The sequence below is a fragment of the Antennarius striatus genome, chromosome 7, assembly GCF_040054535.1.
Source record: "Antennarius striatus isolate MH-2024 chromosome 7, ASM4005453v1, whole genome shotgun sequence".
Lineage (NCBI taxonomy): Eukaryota > Metazoa > Chordata > Actinopteri > Lophiiformes > Antennariidae > Antennarius > Antennarius striatus.
Window position 1 is genome coordinate 4420001 of NC_090782.1, and position 17500 is coordinate 4437500.

General features: G+C 40.7%; 1 protein-coding gene across 1 annotated transcript in view; it reads left to right on the plus strand.

Moving 5' to 3' along the window:
- dab1a (DAB adaptor protein 1a) overlaps positions 1-17500 on the plus strand; it is a 179745-nt gene that overhangs the window by 91659 nt on the left and 70586 nt on the right. The window contains exon 2 of the mRNA XM_068319424.1: positions 10990-11049. The gene's annotated coding sequence lies outside the window, so the exon portion shown is untranslated. The remainder of the gene's footprint in view (positions 1-10989; positions 11050-17500) is intronic.

Sequence of the window (17500 nt, forward strand, 5' to 3'; positions counted from 1 at the left end):
AGGCTAAATGCTAAACGGTAGGCAGAGAAGTCAGTCTAGTCCTTTTCATTAACATTAACCTGTTTACACTGTTTAAGTATTTGTTAGTGCTGTGGCACAGCTCTCCCTAATAGCTGTATGGCAGCTGGTCTACATAGCAGTTGTTTGCTTTGACTTCTCTTGCAGAGCCTGTTATGAGCCTGGTCTCAGTTTTGGGTGAGTCCAGTTCATCTGTGGCCCTGAGCGGTCTCCACTCCTCTAACATCAACACATCTCTCACTGCTGACAGATATAAAAAACAGAAAATAGGTACAAATAAGGAGAGGATATTGATGACAGCTTATCCAGGAGAAGACATGGGGGGTGGGGGGTGGAGGCAGAGACAGTAGGAAAATGGAAAATGAATGCACATAGTAGGAGAAGTGGGGGTGTAGAAGGTTGTTTTAGGGGTTCCGGTGTATATCCCTCCCTCATTAGACTGAGGTATTCTCTGAAGGGATTGTGAGGAACCAGGAGGGGATATGCAGAGAACATCAGACCATGATGGGTGAACTGTAGGGTGAAACTCCCATCCATTAATCCATAATGATCACCGTGGAGAAGAATGCTGAGCTGAACTCATCACAGTCCCAGAGGTGCAGAGTGAATTCCAGTTGTGACGTGTGTCGTCCATCCACCCTCTCCCTTCTGCTCCCACTAATAAAAACGCCCCCCCCCCCCTTCACCCCACACGGTTATCATTATGGTGGTTATGAATGTTTCCCCTCATTAACTTGAATGTGTGTGCTCTACTGTATATCACTGCTGACCATGAAACCCAACTAAGAGCTACACCCGTCTCAGCCTGAGAGGAGTCATCCATCACAATGGACTTCGGTCCATTAAAGGCAGAGACTAAACTGAAAAAGGTGCAAACAAATGTTGTGGAGTTCTATGACTGAAATATTTGTAGTGTTTGTCTTAGATTTGATTTATTCTCAGCGTAGACCCCATGGAGGCATGCACTATGGAAAAAAACAGCTGATTCGGTACCCTCCTCTCATGTCCCAAGTCAGCTGGGATGGGCTCCAGCACCGTGCGACTCGCGACATTGGATGAAGCGCGTATAGAAGATGAATGAATGAACAATGAATAAACCCAAAGTTCATCTTTACATTTGCTTTGACGATCGAATTCTCCACCATGTCGCTGATGTAAAACGACGTCTCCATCTCCTTCTGTCAGGGGGTATCGGACTGAATCCATCCCACTTGTGCCACATAGAAGAAGATTGATGTCCATTTCTATATATTTTATGAATGGGCCATAACTCAAATACTGCTTTGGGATTTATTTCATGAACCTTGGCTATCAGATTGAACATATGCAGCAGTGGTGTCTTTTATTGCTATTTAAGTATTCTTCTTCATCTTTTAGTATTTTATGATGTTGAAAATTTTTGGTGAAAATATTCAACTTGTGTGCAGCAAATATTCACAAAAATCAACCATATTCTGATGTGATTTAATTTGCTCTTTAGAGTATTCCACAATTATTATTTTTTTACAAATATATGTTTTGAAGACAAAAAGGGCAGATAGTTTCTGTAGACCTTCTTGTAAACCAGGGATGTCAAACTCATTTTCACTGAGGGTCACATCAGTGTAATGGCACTCCTCAAAGGGTCAGATGTAACTCATAAATGTAATGTAAAAATAAATGTGTTGTATGGGAAAAATGTGATTGCTTGTTGCTGTGTTCTAACATAAATCCTTTTAATTTGTCAGGTTATGAAACCCACAGAACTCCATCAATCAAATTATTCAAGTGAATAAAGAAAAAAAAAAACCATCAAACACACGTTAGGACATTAACTTTGTTAAATATGTTTTTGTCAAAATTAAAATGGGCTGAATTCAAAGCAAACTTCTGACCTATTTATTTGTTGACACTCTGACGATTTATGCTCTCGCGGGGCCACATAAAATGACGTGGGGGCCTTGAGTTTGACACATGTGTTGTAAACTGTACAAGATGTCCTTTTTCTGACATGTACACCAGGAATGATGCCAAATACATCTGTCTACTTTTCATGGCCAGAATTTTCATGATTAGTCTTAATGACTAAACTGAAAGAGCTTTAATCGGAACAAACACACTCACAGTTCTTGTTCCATTAAGAAAAGCTAAGACGACATTGTGCTTCATCTGCAAAGTTATCATGTCAGCAGTCATTTTCTTTTGTTCTTTGTTTCATTTTTGTTTTCTTCTCATTTGTGCTAAACTAGCTTTCATAAAACTAAAGTATCTTGATGGTGAAAAAAAAACAGAACCCCTCAACCATCAGAAACCGTGTCAGGTTTATTGAAGTCTCTCAGAACGAAAGAGTTATGGCTTCTTTATGCTCACCGTTTTGTATCGCTGCTGAAAATAAGAGGAGGAATCTGTTGAATCTGTTGAGACAGAGATCCCTCAGCAGGCGGTCCACTCAATCATACGTGATGTAATGCAGCCGCAAGGCGTGTATTTTCTGATCTCTGTGTCTCCTCTGTCAGGGATTTAGAGTGGTGAGGCAGATGTTAGCAATTATACACAAAGCTGTCATACCTTCTACGCACCCGTCCTCGTTCTCCTCTTCCTCTCTCCACTGCCTTTTGCCTCTCTTTATCATCTTCCCTCCCTTCTCTCTAAACCGCCCACTAACCCTGTCCATCAGCGGTGCAGTGCTTACATATCCTTGCAGAAGCTGAAGTGGTCATTATTCACAGCTTAGGCCATGACTGTATGCTGTGAAATAGCTCACAGTGTGCAGGCATGTGTTTAGAGACGCAATTACCACCGCGATTAGCATAACTATTCCACATGTTAACCCGGAAAAAGCACTGGCGCCGCTCTCAGGACCCCTACAGTCAGTCCTGACAATACACTCCTAATCAAAAGGCTTTTCCATCATGCACTCACTCCCTCTGACAAGAAAATAAAGCAAATAGAAAAGATTGTCATAGTAAGAAAAATGAACCAGTAATGTTTTTTTTTTCTGTTTTCCCATTCTTTCATCTCAGTGTCATGTTTTCTTTATCTCAGTATCCGTCTGGCCTTTTTTTTTGCCCGCAATGCATCCCCAAGGATCTATTCACTAAATGGAAAACCCCTCTCACTGATGGATTTACAAAAAAGTGCACAAGGAGCAGGAAAATGGCAATAGAATAATATTATTTCAACAACGTGACCAGTGACCCCTCTAAAGAGGATCCCTGCTGCGGCTGTGTACACACAACCTCAATAATTCACTCACACTCTATTCTCTGACATACACACACACACACAGACATAAAGAAAAAAGGTATAAATAATTTAGGCAGAGACGTCTCGGCCCCGTCATGAATAAGTAAGAGGAAGCCCACTGCCAATTGCTCTCATCTCCCAGCTTTCCTCTGACCGCATACACAGTTTAATCAGCTTATAAATATTGCACTGCTTGCTTACTTGATAGTTTCACTAATTCTGTTTTCAATTTTGTCATCATTAAACTATCTGTGAGTCGACAAATTGTAGCCATATGGGACATACTTGGGAGAGTTTCTCACTTTCATTTAAACAAAGTCCAAATGAGGAGATGCAGATATTAATTCATTGTTTCTCATGATTAGATACCATTAACCTGTGGCTTATTCTCACTTCCTGGTGTTATTTTGGCTTTAAAAACTATTTACCAACTCTAGCCAGTCCCAGTTCAGCAGCTCTCATTTTATAATTCAATTCCACACTACACTACACACTGCATAATGCGCATACATAAAACCAGGAGGAGCGTTTGTGACTTTATTTCACTTTATTTATTTCATTTGTCTGTGTAACTGTATTGCGGTCTCATATCCTCATTTGTATTTTTCTCTTAAAAATTCTCATGGCCTTTATGCATGAACAGTTTAACTGAAATCTGTACGGTGTGTGGGATGGCTTTGATTTTATTAACGCATCTGGTGATTTTATGATTCCTCCATGGAAAGAAACTTTACAATTATATTAGTGCGTTAGTTTCCCAATTACAGCATAAACAGTAACAATTAATACAGGTATATATTTTTTCATAAGGACCCACCCATCACCGCTGGCCTTTAATATAGAGCAGTGTAAGTCTAGTAACACAAATGTGTTTAAGATGTCACTATTTATTGAACCAAAGCTGTAATACAATAATACTGTAACTAAACACCACAAATTAATTAAAATATTATACAATTACAACAACCCCTTCAGTATTGACATAATAATAATAATAATAATAATAATAATAATAATAATAATAATAATAATAATAATAATAATAATAATAATAATAATAATAATAATAAATGAAACAAGTCGCAGTAATATAATTCTACTAATATTACTGAAATTCCTTGACTGTTTGAAAGAGTAAATGAAAAGCTGTGTAGCTGTGTATCAATATTGATTACGTAAAACAGACTTCTTAATTAGTTTGTATGTTTCTCTAATTAAATCTTAATTATAATTCTAATCTATTGCAATACACAAGGGATACCCTACACCAACACAGTAACTGGCTTTAAGAGAACGGTCTAGTGTGTCATTGATGGAACTTCAGGGACTCATCACAGAGAAACTAATGTAAAGTTTGTCTTTAGAATAATGCTGCTTGTGCTGATAACACGTCTGTCCTCGCTAATCTGTCATTGAAAACCAGCAGAGTCTGGTTGCCTCAATATTAGAGATACTGAACTGTTGGAGAGATGACTTTTACTGACCGGAATCACAGAGAAATTGTGTTACGCTCCAGATGTTTTATTTTTGTGTTCTCTTCCTATATAGTGACATAAAATTCATTAAGTACGAGGTATGAAGTGGTTGCAATAACAGTAACATCATCCTATCCATCACTGATGCATAGCTGGACATTTAACCCTCCATCATGCTTCCACTGCTTTCAGTAAACTTAAGTATCAGTACAAAAATGTTTTGCTGCTGTTTGCTCTGTGCTGGTTTCATCTGAAGAAGAAGTGTGTGTGTGTGTGTGTGTGTGTGTGTGTGTGTGTGTGTGTGTGTGTGTGTGCGTGCGTGCGTGCGTGCGTGCGTGTGTGTGTGTGTGTGTGTGTGTGAATGTATATATGTACGTGTGTGTGTGTGTGTGTGTGTGTGCGGGTGTGTGTGTTCCTTTCAGAGCACTTGGCTGCATCTGAAATGAAAAACTAATCGTTTAGGATGAAATCAAGCTGTAAAGAGGGTACATCTATGCCTTTACATGATTGGTTTTGCAAGAAACTCACTGAGGACACATCTGAGGTGAAAGGGTGCATTAAGAGAGTCCAAAGGGAGAGGCAATGAGAGGTGAAGATGAGAGTATAGAGGAAGAAGAAAAGGTGAAAGAATGCAAAATAGCATAAAATGCTGAGTGCAGGGTGCTGCGTGTCAGTGGGTATCAGGGGGAGTATTTGGTGGCCAGGAGCCAGTATGAGTGAGATGAGGGGAGGCGAGCCTGCAGAACCAATAAATTACGGGCCTTCAAGCCCCACTTTACATTAATGGAATGTGCAGCGCTGTTCTCTCCTGTCGGCCGCTGAGATTAAAGAGTAGGGAAATGGCTGTGGACAGGCTCTCCCCGGCCTGGGCTCTGTGTGTTATTGGCCTTCAGGAACCCACAGAGTCGTCCTGCGGTGCTCAGGCCTACAAAACGGCATGTGCTGTGAATGCAGCTCCAAACTGAGCATTTTAGTCGAAAACCATCCCTGCAAAACTTGCGAGGTGTCTGCAGTATCATTACAATCCACTTGCTTTGGTGCCAACAAAGCAGGTTTGTTTTATATTTCTTTAGAATAGAAAATCCAAACTTGCGTCGTTTATGTGAAATACCGTATTCAAAATACGTTCCTGGGACTACCAACCTGTATATAGAATCATATTCTGAGCATTTCTTACAGATTATGTGGGATAAAGTGAGCAAGTATGAGAGAATGGCTGCAGCATATTCACTTAAACCCTGTTCTCTTTCACAGCACCTAAACCTATTAGCCTCTATTCATCTCTCAGTTGAACTGCACCGTCTCCGCCCGTCTCCTGGTGAATATAGACTCATCTGATGGAATCAAATACATCTGGGAAGATTCAATTAAAATTAAATGTTGTTGCCTTTTCTTAACTGCTTCTCATTGCTTGCTTGTCTCCTGCCAATCTTTTAAAGTAATTACACACAATTATTTCAATTGGACGTCAGGAAGTAGTAGTCATCATCATCAGACAGTAATCAGGTTGTGATGGAACAGTGGGAGACCGAAAGCAACAGCTCCTTGTATTCTCATTCGTTTAAGATGGAAGAACATTGCAGAGATTTTTTTCCTTTATAAATTCATCCCATTTTTTACAAATTGGCACATTTTTAGAAATGCAAAAAAGAAAAATACCATTTTGTGCCCCGTGTAAGCTGCTCTCATCTCTTCTAATGAATGCAATCCCTTTCTGGACCTTTTTCTGAGAGATGGTTATAGACGAGGGACCGTCTGAGACACAAAGGAGGATCAGGCCTCCTGTGGTCTCCTGGACAAGTGAAATAGAGCAGGGAGAGAAAGGGAGATGATGCAAGCTGCCTCCTGGCTGTACGATACAGTAGGGAGCAGTCCCACTTATACCTTCAATAAATTCTCAGATTGTTCCTTAGATTTTCAAATGTAATACTTTTTATATTTCCATTCTCGTACTATATCTTGTTATACGCAGGGAGACTCAAATCTTTCTCCCTTTACTATTTCTACATTTATGCTTTCTACTTTCTTCATCCGCAGAGTAAAGACAGTTCATTTTTATCTAAACTACAAAATGAAACTGAACATTTGACTGTTTTAAATTCAAAGGAAGAATAGAACTTTTTTTTAAAAATTCATTTTATTACCATGTCAATCAGCAGACATTTGCCAGAGCTCTGTTTTCCGGTTGGAGCTCCAGTTTACTGTCCTTGAGGAGCAGAATATGCTATAGGCGCTCCCGTGGGATTGAGGTATGGTTGCACCGCTACAGTGGGAGCTGCCAGGGCTTGAGTGTTGAGATTACAGAGGCTTTACAGGAAGAGACACACATAGCATGATGAACAACCCAACGCCCACTGCAGCACGCCCCATTTACACATATGCAATCCTTAAAACAGACTCACACCAAGTGCAGTCTCTTCTATATCACATCTTCCCACTTGTTCTATTATTTTGACACAGTATCTGAATGCAGAACACACGCACACTATGAAAAGTGCACACGCAGACTTACGAGGCAGCCCCGGCCCTCTGCAGCACACGCTTGGTTGCTTAGCTGAGTCCGCGCTGACTGCATGTCTTACAGCAGCATCAGTATGCTACGTGCATGGTCCTGTGTCTACAACACTCTCTCCTCCCTTGTCCACCTCTCCTTTATGCCTCCCTCTCTGTTCTCTGTCTTACCTGCATCACTCTCGCCATGCTCACATGGCTGTGATACTCCCTCCATCCCTGATCTCTCCTTTGAGTGCAAAGCTTTGGGGGTTGTCATCATTACGGGGTTAGTTTATGCATATTTATACTATTTTCAGGATCCTCATCCCTGAACTATTTTTGTCTGTGTGAAGTCTTTCATATTCCATTTCTTTCTCCACTTCATCTCTTCCTGAGCTCCCTTTTCACGACACTGCTGGCTGTGCTCTTGGGTTTTGTAGCTCAAGCAGGGAGCAGTGTGCAAGGATAATTAAACTGTTAGGATCCAGCCATATTGGTTAATGTAGTTTTTCTGCTTCTCCTCTCTGTTGTCTTGTAACCAGGGGACAGGACCATTAATTGCCCTGCTGATGGCTGTCATCGTCCGCGTCTCTGTATGCCTGACATTGAGGTGTTTAGTGCTAATGTGTTTGTGTTTGTGTTTGTGTGTGTGTGTGTGTGTGTGTGTGTGTGTGTGTGTGTGTGTGTGTGTGTGTGTGTGTGTGTGTGTGTGTGTGTGTGTGTGTGTGTGTGTGTGTGTGTGTGTGTGTCTGTGTGTGTGTGTTGGTATTAATCTCAGCAGGTGTCTGATAGGAGGGTGCTCAAGTGTGGAGGACTCATCATGGGTTATTAGGAGCATGCGGGGGGGCGGGGGGGGGGGGCTTCAGGTATGAGAGATGGACAGATAGAGGCACTAGGGAGCTGAAGAGAGAAATAAAGTGAGAAACTGAAAGAGAGAGGTGTTAACAGTTGTTCAGCTTCTTCAAAACAGACTCAATGGGTTTCATCATTAGGATTTTGAAGCAGTTTTGGTTCCGTTTTTATTGCAATGAATCATAAACAGGAGGGGGGGGTTCATTGGCACATCTGAAATCCATATTTTATTCCAGTTTCTGATTCAGGACAGCTGCCTGTGATTTGAGAGGCTCCTAAAGTTTTCAGGCTGTCTGGTTATCCAATGGAAGACAGCTAGAAAAATGCTGTAATAGAATGCATTGTTTTGTTTTTTTTTGCTACATATTTGGAAGAATCAGTGTCTTATTTATAGTATTTATGACGTGCACAAGATTGAAATTCAATAGACATGATTTATGTATAAAATGTGCAACTTTTGCGATGTTTCTTTGTTCAATGCTATTAAGCCAACAGCAAAAAAAAGAAAAAAAAGAAATGATTGAGAAATGTATTTACATCTCACTGAATATGTTGACATATGATTTTAAAAAAAATATTAAAAGTTAATCAGCAGTGACCGCTGAAGCTTGATGATCGTCCCCAGTGTGAGTCAAAGTCATTAAACAAGCCCTTCACCTCCTGATTCAACTAGCATCTCTTACATACAAAAAGTTCATCGCAGCGTTTCTGTCCAGGCCTGAAGCTGACATCACCAGCTGACCAGGCAGCAGCATCAGGTCATTTCCTCAGACGTCAGAAAGCACCTTCCCAAACGCTTTGACGGTTTCAGACTTAACACTTAAAAGGAATGAGGCATTAAAATGGACTGCTGATCCTTTAAATTCTTGGGGTTTGTTAGAGAATGTGTGGAATGATTGAGTGATAGCATGTGGTGTGTAGCGATAAGGCAGATCTTAGACACACTAATACTGAATGATAAACGTACAGTAAGCTCACTGGTATCTCATTGGCTACTGTTAATTTCCTGCTGAGCATCCTCACAGCACATGATGGCAGATAAGGCTGAAGAATACGAATCCAGACAGCTTGATACACCATGATTAATTTATCTCATATTCTGCTTGCCTGCAATGAACATACATACATTAATATTTAATATTCCTCTGCTTTTTCACACAATTGCAACATGATGACGGAGGGGAGGTCACGGAGGATGCCTGGGGGGTGATGTAGTATGATACATTGAAGGAAAAATGTGATTGCATAATGCCTTGTTGAAACTGTGTGTGTTTGGCACTCGTGCTAAAATATCACTCAAGTATGGGAATGAGAATGAAATGAGAATGAAAAAAATGAGATTGAAAGAGAGAGGACGGGGCTGGTGAGAATGGGAGGATAAGGAGAGGTAGGCACAACTGTCGCGTGCAGCTCAGTGCGTGGGCGAAATGATTGCTGTTGTGTACACAGCAATACACACAGGGTGAACCTTCAGCTTTGCTTTCATGCTAGATGAATTAAAAATGGCATTTTTATTTAAAAAACACAACAATGAGTAGTATGTTGAACGGACGGCAAGAAGGAACTGCATCTATAGTAGCAGACAGAAATAAATGAGAAAGATTTAATATCGCATGTCAACGCAACCCCTGAAATGTTATTATGGTTCTTAATTTGAGTCTTTAATAAGCTTGCTGTGAAGTCGTGGTGTGTTAATGGTGTGTATTACAATAACTCACCAGATCACAAAGCAGTGGGGGATAAGCTTCTATGATAATACACTAAAACACTCACAGACTTTGCAGGAGTATAATTACCACAAAACCTTTCAAAGAGAGGCTGATACAGATACACATAATCATGTGTTCAGATTCGGAGAAGTGAAATGAAACTCTTGACACTTTGCTGGATACCTTAGCATGAAGTAAAAAAAAAAATAAAATCAGCCACCATGATCTGAAGTGACACCAAATCAATGTTCCCTGACAGAGAACCAATGCTTTTGGACTCACACATCACACAGCGTCACGTTGATGCAGCGTTGAAGAGATAATGTGAGGTTGGATCATTTGGGACTATGGGGAAGCTAATTAGAGACTAGGCCCTACATCCAAACCTTTTGACCCATTTCACCCCCTCTCTCCCTCCATACACACGCACACACATGCACACACACACACACGCACACACTCGCCAATCTGTCATTCTACTCATTCCTGCTAATGAGCTAATACTAGGTCATACATTCTGTCTGCAGCTGTACCTTTTCCTTCCATACAGAACAACTTGGCTGTTTTTCTTCACAGGAGAAGCGATGGATGTCTGCTCCCACCACGTCTCCAATTAGGTGCCCTTCTATTCCTCCTTTGTTCTCTCTTTCCTCTCATTTCTCCTGACTGCCAGTGTTGGAAGCACGTTGTTAAACAGGCTGCCTTATCCAAATGGAGACGATCCCTGTGGCCGATGTAGTTTTGTTAGTGAGGCAGGCTCAACATTAGCCTCTTTAGTCTGCCTGTGGGAGTGTATGCGTGTCGCCTTGTGCCTGTGTGTTTGCGTGTGCGTGTGTGTGTGTGTCTGCATATGTGTGTTTTGACACTGTGTGTGACATTAGCCTCCCAGTCACAGGTAATGATCTCATCTTCTCGCTGGTGACTAGAGGCATACAAAGAGAATTACACACACACACACACACACACACACACACACACACACACACACACACACACACGTACACACACACACACACACACACACACACACACACACACACACACACACACACACACACACACACACACACACACACACACACTGTGAGAGGGAGAGACGGGGAGATGTGGAGCACAGATTGGTATTGTAATGGTACTCTAATGGGCTACCTGACAAGTGCTTTTTCTTAATGCAATGCTTCCCCCCCCCTCCTCCCTTTCTGTTTCTCTCCCTGCAGGTGCATTGTCCTTCTTTGAAGAGCAGTAATATGGACATGAGGAGGTGCAGTGACGTCCAGGTAAAGATTCATGCCTCACAGTTCACTGTTGGAACACATCATCTTTTGAATACCGCTGCCCTGTCATTACATCACGATTTACTTTCTGGTCTGGTAGCTATTTCTACCTGCTACACCAAATCCACAGATGTGTCTGAAATCACTCCCTACACTCTATATGACACTGTATTTTCCTTTTGCCTATTTTATCTAGAATGAACAGCCTTATAGATGGAAAAGTTACGGGGTTTTTTTTTTATCCCTGCACCACAAAGGTACAAAGATGCTACAGAAGAATTCACCATCCTGATTTGGTGCATTAGGAAGCTGTTTCCTCTGAATCCCATGATAACCATGTACATCTGACATGGTGTCAATTATTCAAACATAATATGCTATTAGATTCCATATTTGTTCATTTTCCAGCTCTGTGTCCACCTGCTATTAGATTTGGGGTTTTTTGGAGCAGTCTCTCACCCCAGAGACGCCCCACAGGCTCACTCTGATGCTCTTATATTCCCTGCTCTCTATTTTTCTATTTATACCCACTGAGATGAGCAATGAGCCCCAGGCAGCCCTCACTCACCACCCCGTGCACATGTAGACTCAGAAACACGCTCTCTCTCTCTCTAAAACACACACATGGACATGCTGGGAGTGTAGATGGAGGTAGACGTTACAGGGACGGATGTTTTTTTTGTTTTTTTTTCTTTCATGCTGTCAAATCCCCAGTAAGTTTAATATGAATCCATAAATTAATAATTGTGTTTTTCTACATCACTGTCAAAAGAGCAGGACAAAAACGAGTGTTCATGATATCAGAGGTTTCTCAGCCCCTAATTAACTCCGGCAATCAAAAAACAATTAGCTAAACAATTAGCGGTGAGCCATTAACCTGCCTTTTTTTTTCTTTTTTCATGTGACCTCAAATGAAATGTAAATTTTCCACATTAAATACGTGTGTGCAGTCGTGCACCTGCGCACATGCACACATGCACACAGGTTGGCAAAACGAGAGTTTGGAGCACTGGTGTGTAAGTGAAGCAGTTAAAAATGAATGAAGACAACATCCATGAGAAACAGTCCATGTTGCATTATTTATAATACTGACAATACGCTGAAACTATGTCAGGTTGACTCGTTTCATCTCCTCTGCCCTCTTTTCCACTCTCTTTCTCCTCCAGTAATCACCCCCTCCCCTCCCTGTTGAGTGATTCAGAGTTTACCAGAGGTTGAACAGGGTCAGCATCATAACTCTTCAGGCCAGGGGGTTCAGAGCAGAGGGCAGTGGGGAAAAATAAAATGTAAAGCACACGCTCTTATCGCGTTTTCAATTCCCTCTAATGGATAAACATCGCTGTCATTGTACAGGTCCAAAATCGAAATAAATTTCTCAGCGTCTGGCGCATGATTGATACCTTTCTTTCGTTGTTTTACAAAAGGGACAAATCATTCTTCTGCCGTATGAAATAGCTGTCACGATATCAGACATCTTTGTGATTAAAAAATGGAAGTACAGGGAATAGCACAAAATAATGGAAATCTACATCGAGGATCTCGATCAGTGAGAGAAGTGTGTTTACGTCCTCACCGTGGGTACAATGCTTCATGTGTAAGCAACTGTCTACAGTACAGAAGATAATAAATCAATTTATCATAATTGATTTCACATCTCATGTGTAGCACATGTCAACTATGAGAGATGATGCGTTCTTTAAGACTCCACTGTAATCTTTTTTTTTTTCCACAAGGATCAAACTAGAATTAATTCACTTTATAAATGCATCACAGTGGTGGTGTGTTAGGATTAGTTTCCATCCACACGTCTCATCCAGTGTCAGCTGGGGGCGGCTTCAGGGGGCTCTTTTTCAAAAGAACACTGCACTTCTTTTAACTTAAGTACGTATACTTCAGTATAGAAACCTTATTTAAACTTCTAAATATTCAGCTCAATTGGGAATGTTGTGCTACTGCTGTTCTAATTAATATCAGACTTTATTAAATTTTCTCTGCTAGAATTGGAAGAAATGTTCAAAATTTCCCAATGTTTGCATTTCTCGACATTTAACTAATCATTCAGCCCATAACTTCCACTTTTGCATATCATTCATACTTTTAAACTTTAAAGTAATCAGTTTGTATTTGATGTAATTCTCTTGCATCCTGATTTTAAAACGGGTGATACCAGCATTAAAATGCAGAGCAGCTGAGAATTATTCAGAAAACCTGTCAAAAACATTCCAAAAGTCTACTTTTATAATTTTCACGCATGAATAGTCATCTACATCAAGTCATTGCATCATATGAATTCATACACACTAAGAGATTTGGTTTGATCAAAGAGAATATAAACTGTCTGTCCCATAGGTTCCCATTTTAAATGAAGACAAAAATTTAAAGGGAAGCAGGAAGTTTTCAAACTCAGTGTGACGTTCACACATTGATCAGATGCACAATAAACATAACTTCTTGCTCATTTTGATAATATTTTATCATGATTTCTTTTCTAGTTGTCCAAATTTTTTTTTTGTTGTTGTTCATGCTGGGGGTCCCTGCATGAAAACTAGTATATTAGAAGTAATATACAAGTATATTAGAAGTAATATACTTGTTTTAAATAAAACTAATAAACCAAAATGTTGATTAACAAATGCATGACATTCATGTTGAAAGAAAGCACAGAAACATGGAAAAAGTCAAAGGCCTTATTATGTCCAACTATTTTTCCAACTTACCTAAACATAATATTTTGTTTGCAATTTCAAATTCATTTTGCATTTCTTGTGTTTCCATTTTAAAATGCGATCAACCCCCGGTCTGCTTGATCTCAAACTAGCAAGTGGGTAAAGTGTAAGGAACAATTACACTATCTCCTGATGGGATAGAGGAGTGTTGGGCCAGAGGGACATTCATGAAACAACGCCTAATTTAACATGTTAAATTTTACAATTTTATCATGTATTTATGTGACAGTCCTCTTGAGTATTTTTTTTTTTTTTTTTTACTATCTTCACTGTAATCAGGATGTAAATTATTCCACCTCACTGCCATCATGTTTTCCTCTTGTAGCTGGACCGGCTGCTGCTGCAAGTACGAAACGAATGAATGCATGGATTAATACAGCAAAACAATTGCTGGGAAAAAGAAAAAAAAAACAAAACTAAATGGAATTAAAACCTTGTTGACAATTATTTCTGGGGAAAAAAAGTTGCTAATGTTACCACTAATGTTATCACCACAGCTTCCTGTCACCTCTAGTGGGAACCTGTTAATTTTTTTCTGCTAATAACCTCTTTTAATTACATCTCAGACACTAATTATGTTCCCATTATTATAGGAACACGCATTCACAAAACACTCCAGACTACTTTAACTATAATGTATTTATGTCGTTGTTTTATTCCAGTTTTTAAAAATTGTTTTTTCTTTGTCAGACACTTGCTAAACCCAGAAGCCCCCCCCTCTGTGCGTGTGTGTGTGTGTGTGTGTGTGTGTGTGTGTGTGTGTGTGTGTGTGTGTGTGTGTGTGTGTGTGTGTGTGTGTGTGTGTGTGCGCGTTGCCATGAAACGTGTTAATGAAATACGATGGAGCTTCCTGGAGGCAAAATCATAAACATGTGTGCCATTTCAGGAGCAAACATCCATGCATCTAACCCCCCGGTGTTCAAGCATACACACATTCATACATGCACACATGTTCACACACACACACACACACACACACACACACACACACACACACACACACACACACACACACACACACACACACACACACACACACACACTAGTTCACCTCCTTTCTACCTTATCTAGAGACACACCAGTCCACCTGTCACCCACATTGAGTTGCAATCATCCTCAGGAGTCTCTCCCTTACTGTTATTAACACTTTCTCACTTTATTTGCATGTGAGGGTGCGAAAAAGAACCAAAACCTACCTCAAACCTCCTCTGCATGTCTGTGCACATCTGGAATGTTCAGATCCAATATATTTTCTCTTTTGTAAACTATCTTCTCATCACTCCACGCTCTTTTACTCTCTTCACGTCTGCCAGGTGCTTGATATCCTGAGTTATTAAGGAGTGGTGTGCTTTGATGGCTGCACTGATACCAATGATATGTCGTCTTTGGAGGGGGGGGGGTCCTGTTCTATCCTTCCTCCTGCCTCGTCTTCCTCCCCCTCTCCTGATCATTCAGGACATACACTCACACATCCACGCAGCCCTGCAGTGTTTGCTGCTAAATAAGCACAATGGGGTGACGGAAGGTGAGACGGGTCATCGTGAACTCGTTCACATATTTGGGTCAAAGCTAATCTCATTCTGGTCTAGATGTGTCTCTCAAATTCACCTCCAGACGTATTGATGCTTTCTCAGAAGAGACGTTGTCATCTACGGATGCCATCTAACGTTAGATTACGCTGTTTGCATGACAACGTTAAGCCAAACTAGAAGACGGTTTGAGATGAAGATGTCAGGAGTGCACGCCGAGTTAATGTCAAAGTGTTCCAGCCTTGTGAAGATGTTTAAATTATCTGCGTCTGATTTACAGCAGCATATTTCAGAAGGAGTCAAAGCTCTACAAATCCTGTAGAAATCACATTATAAAATCAAAGCATATTTTAAATATTCTATGTAGGGTACATCTTCAGTCTTCACTTGTGTTCTTTTTTTCCAAATTCATATCTTTTACAACATTATTTCTGTCTTTTTGAAAAAATTTTCTTCCATCTGTGCACAGAAATTTCCAAACCTGTGGTTTTTACGTATTTTCAAAGCGACTATTTGTTGCTGTCCTTGCAGTCTGTTGACTGCTGACCTCAGAGATGATCCCTTAAACTGAGGATTAAGATGCTCCGCAGACGCCAGACGACTCCATCTGATGGCGAATCATCAATTTGCTTCCATAGCTGGGCCTTCACCCTCTCATGCTGCATCAGAAGGCTTACATACTAAACATGATGAATCATCATGTAACACGTTTGTTACTGTGTGATATATCTGTATGTCTTCTGTTGACCCACATGTCATGTAAGTTATGAAATATGAATTACAGCCATGTGTCTAATGGTTTTCTCTTGAGATTCGGGCTTGAGGATCTGAGCTGGGATCGTGTCTATAGACTCACTCTTCCATATGAACATGTTTTGATACACGTCACCATAAATCGGATGTATGGATGTTTGTCGGTCGATGTGTTACAACACAGCTTAAAGTTTTAATCGGGCTGAGTTTATAACTGATGATGAGCCGTCAGGAAGCAGCCTCTGTGCCGTACGGCCGTTACAGACTAGGGCTGTGCTCAGGAAATTAGAGAGCTGCCTTTGTTGCCTGTAACAAGTTTGACCCATTTTGCTGATAATAAACATGCATTTCTAGTTTTCCCTCTTTTTCTTGCCGTGTTTGACTCAGTTTGTTCATTAATCCTCTCTTGCTGTCCTCCTTTCTGCGTATATGTGTAGAATAATTCTAGTCCTGTGGAAAAAGTGTGAAGAAGCTGACCCTCAAGCTCTGTGTGTGTGTGTGTGTGTGTGTGTGTGTGTGTGTGTGTGTGTGTGTGTGTGTGTGTGCGTGCGTGCGTGCGTGTGTGTGTGTGTGTGTGTGTGTGTGTCACAGCACAGATAGGAAGGTAGTTGCTGGCTTGCCCACATGAGTATCCAAGAAATATGTGTTCATCCAAGCTGAGACAGACAGACGCTGTGAGGGAGGGGAGGGAGAAGGTGAGAGAGGGGAGGCTGATACTGAGGGAGGGAGATATGACGGAAGGGTAGAGATACTGAGGAGTGGGAGGGAGATAGACAGAAAGTTGCCGCTCCTATACTTAGGCTGGAAGGGAAAGATGGAGGAGAGAGTAGATGAGGAGGTGTTGGTGGAAATAAAGCAGACAAGTTTATGGAGAAATGTCAGCTTGATGAAAAGATTCATTCAGCACCCAGAAGTAGATTCATGACAGTGATATAAACCCAAGTTATATAAATCCAACGTATTATAGCAAGTAACAGCCAAGCTTTAACAATATACCCAGTTCTATGTAGCTGTAACCTGACAAAGCTCACCGATGTTTGCTGACAGACTGCAAATAACTCAGAGGAGACACAGCGGTGTAGCAAAGTGTACAGATCACAAGATTCCCCCCAACGGGAATTAATGAAATAATTTTTAAAAAAGAAGCAATGTCCTAATATTAATGAAACACAATGGTGAAAATGTAAAGGCTAGGTGAACTCAGATTAGAGCAAAACTTAAATCATTTAATGGATTGAAGTGAAATTATACATTTTGCTTATCTAAAAAACACTGGAAAGTGTTCTTGGTTTTGAGCTCGCCCTAGCTGAGGAGCGCTCTCTGTTCTCAGTGGGGTGCTTCTGCTGGAGGGGATGGTTGTTTCACTTCTTACACGCTGCAGTGTTTGTTGTTCTTCTTGTTGGTGGTACTTATGGAGTCGGTGTTAATTATTTTGAACTACATTTC